The sequence below is a fragment of the Cynara cardunculus genome (assembly GCF_001531365.2).
Source record: "Cynara cardunculus var. scolymus isolate 2C chromosome LG 14, CcrdV1, whole genome shotgun sequence".
NCBI lineage: Eukaryota > Viridiplantae > Streptophyta > Magnoliopsida > Asterales > Asteraceae > Cynara > Cynara cardunculus.
This window is the reverse complement of record NC_037541.1, coordinates 5,483,736-5,487,831: the sequence shown is the minus strand read 5'-3', so window position 1 is coordinate 5,487,831 and position 4,096 is coordinate 5,483,736.

Genomic DNA, 4,096 nt, shown 5'->3' with positions numbered 1-4,096 from the left:
CATATATGAAACAACTTCATTAAAAAAAGTATTATATGAAACAATTTCATGAAAAAATTTAATAAGATTAAACAATGAAATCGACGAATGAGGGTGGTTTGCACGGTTTGTACAAATTTGATGGTTTGCATTTGATCGCTTCTAATATATATATATATATATATATATATATATATATATATATAGGAGCGATCAAATGAAAATCACTCCAATTTGTAAAAACCGTAAAAACTACTCTCATCCATCGTTAATCTTATGAAATTTTTTCATGAAATTATTAATCTTGTGAAATTGTTTCATATAATATTTTTTTGATGAAGTTGTTTCATATGTGGTTATGAAATTGTTTCATATATACTACTTAATGAAATTTTAATGAAACTGTTTCATGTATTTCTCTAAAATTAAAATAATGAAGATGATAATATCCATGATTAACACCATTCACAATAAAAATGGTTAATCAACATCTCATAAGTTACAAAAAAATGAACAAAATGAAAAATTATGATTGGTTGAATGAGGTTTTCACGGTTTTTACAAATTGAGTGGTTTTTATTTGAACCCACCCCTATATATATATATATATATATATATATATATATATGAAAGTGCATAATGGCCTTACATCACCCAAGTCAAGTAACTCTAAACCACAGAGTGCATTTTCCAATAAAATAAAACGCTCAGTTTATGGATTAAAGCAATCCACGTGGATATGGTATACTTGCATAAGTGAATACTTGATTTGGAATGGGATATAAGAATGATGAATTGTGCCCTTGTGCCTTTGTAAAGAAAACGAGTTCCAGAATTTCAATGGTAGCTTTACATGTCGATAGTATGAAACAATAGACACTCTTGATGAAATAAGAGAAACTATAAGCTACTTGAAATCTGAAGTTGAGATCAAAGATATTGGAAAAACTCAGTTTTTTCTTTTAGTTATTTGAGCTAAGATATCGAGCTTGTGGAATATTGATCCACCGATCCACATATGTCCATAAAATGATCAGGCAATCTAAAATAGATAAGTGAATACGGCTAGCACTCCCATGATCGGTGAATTGTTAGATATGAGGAAATATCCATTTACTTTAAAGGATGGCGAAGAGGTGTTGGAAGTTGGAAATCCTGATCTAATTACAATAGACGCATTATTGTACATAGCACAGTGCACTTAACCGTGTATTGTATTATCAATGAACTTGTTAGTTAAATTTAGCTCAACACCAATGCAATGCCATTGGAACTTATCAAGAATATCTTTAGATACCTAAAAGGAACCATTGACTCAGGATTATCATAAAAAAAATGGAACTGAAAATGGAATACATACAAATAATGTAAGTGATAAAGTATCATCCCTTTTACGAAACACCAAACAAATGTATTAGTAGATTTTGCTGGCATTCGGTATCTCTTTAAGTCATACAAATATCGTTCCCAAACTGGACAAGGTTTTGCCAAGGAGAATATGATGAACGTTATGAATTCAACCATGCAAACCCTTGTAGCTACCTCTTCAAACCATTCTGATATTTATTGATCTATGTGAGACAATTTTGAGTGTGTATGTAGTTAAAGACTATCATTACATAGGGCAGAGGAGCGAGTGGTTCAAGTTCCTACCACTACAAATACTGCATGCATATATTAAGATAATGTTGTTCATATCGAACAAATGAAAGTAGGATATATCAATGGTGATAATACAAATCATATTTCGTTAAAGCTTTCTCCAATCACCAATAACAAACTCTCCTCAAGATTCAAGTGAATCAAGTAAGGTCTAAGAAGAATATGACAGATTTGTGTACCAAATTACTACCTAAGGCTACATTTGAGAAACATGTGGTAAACATTGAAATGCAAAGACTTTCTAAACTCCCTTGATTGATGTATGAATTAGAGGGACTAATGGATAAAAGGTGTCTACTAAATATGTACTATTGATGAGTCGTGCACTTTCTTTCGCCCAAGGTTTTATTTTTTCATCTAGGTTTTGTTCCTTGGTTCAAGGTTTTAGTGAGTCTACAGTTTATATATCGCCTTGTTTTCTAAACCTCTCTTGATTGATGTGCGAATCAACAAAGATAGTAAACTAAAAGGATTGTTTACTGATGCCTTGTACTCTTTCTTTCATCTAAAGTTTTTAACTTTCCCATTAGGTTTTGTTTCTTTGTCATAAGGTATTAATGAGGTAAGAATTATGCACCATCACCCTATTGACTCGGCACAAGGGGGAGCATTAAAGGATTATGTGCCTTTGTAAAAAAAATGATTGAAAGAATAGTTTCAAAATACTAAAATTTACCATGATGAATGTTTCCTTTTCATTGTAAACTTATCGCTATTTAAAGGTCTTATGATTAACGAGAATTTATAGCTATTTGGTTCTTTCTATATGCGTTGTTTTGTTATAGGATGGAGAAAGTTAAACTCATATATCATATGTTCATTTGAATAACGTATGTGAAAGTAGTCATGGAGCTCATTAGAAGAGTTTTGATTGCATCCATCACTGCTTTGTTATTTCTCATCATTCTCCTTTTCTACTTCCACTTATACGCCAAGTGGTTATGGCATCGCCATCAACAAATGATGTATGGCCCCAATTACAACGTCAACAAAGTATAGATAATCCTAATAACCATCCTCACCAAACAGCAGTCTAACATCAATATTCTGCGGGGTGGCCTCGTCTCCTTCGTCAAAATGATACCAATCATACAGTTCTATGCGAAAGACTTAGAAGATGGATTGGAATGTGTAGTTTGTTTATCTGAGCTTCAATATGGAGAAAAAGCTCACAAATTTTGCCTAGATGCAATCATGCGTTTATTGCCATTAGTGGTTTCATTCGTATTCAACTTGTCCCATCTATAGAAACCTTTTTCTCAGAGCAAACCGAGGACATTAAGGTGGAGAGTTTACTGAATCAAACACAAGAACAATCGAGAAACATGAGTGTGGAGAATCTCCTAACAAATATGTTATTTTGGAAAGACGAAACCGAAGTACGCATTACCATTACCTCCACCACCATTGTTAACCACCTCCATCTCTACTTTTACAAGTCATCCGGTAAAAAAGAAGTCGGTAAATATTCCATATCAAGGACGTACCTAATATTTTTGGTACCGAGTCAAAATTCTAAATGAGGCCCCATAATAGTTTGTTTCTAAATTATATTACTTATTTTTCTAAATTCAAAAATAAAGTCTTGAAATTAGAATATACATGAAATCATAAAATAATTATTTAAACAACATTAAAAAAATGAGAGATAAAAGGAGAGGGATTTTGCAAAATGGTGAGCTTAGGATTTTGCATGGAGTTTGCATGTGATCTGTGTTAATACGAGCTTGTTTTATAGCAATAGTAATTAATCGTTGTTGTTTCAGCCTCTATATCTGTGCTTCGTGTCCCAACTTAATTATTTAAGCATTAAGGATTATCACCTCATGAATCCACAAGACAGCCTTAAACTTGAATGCCAAGAAAACCTTCACACCAAAATCCTAGGCAAGCTCGTTCCTTTTATCGTTCAAAATACCAAACAACAAATCGAATTGAAGAGAACCAATAATGAATCAACACATAGACATGAAAGATCACAAGCACGATTGAAGCAAATCATGACTGAAAACCCTAGAGCGAGAATCTTGGGTCTTAGTGGTTCTTCGGCGCATTTCGTGTTTTTGCACATAGAAGGGGTCTATTAATTTGGGCACAGGTTTGTGAATGAGAACACAGGTTAAAGAAAAGTGAGAAAGTAGACATGTGATGTGGGTACTAAAAAGTCATGGCAGGGGATGTAGTTTATGGTTGCTAAACACTCATAAACTTGGCTAAAGAAAAAAAAAAGTGAAATTGGAAACATACATGTCAAACATGTATGTTAAAAAACAAACCAAATCATGGGAATTGGTTCCATTTGCTATCAACAGAACCAATGGCTTTTAGGTTTTCTATGTCATATATATATATATATATATATATATATATATATATACACTTGGGATCATGTGAGACCAATGGTTTTTCGTGAGACTTGTAAGACCAATTATTAACCCTTGGATTAGATTTACAA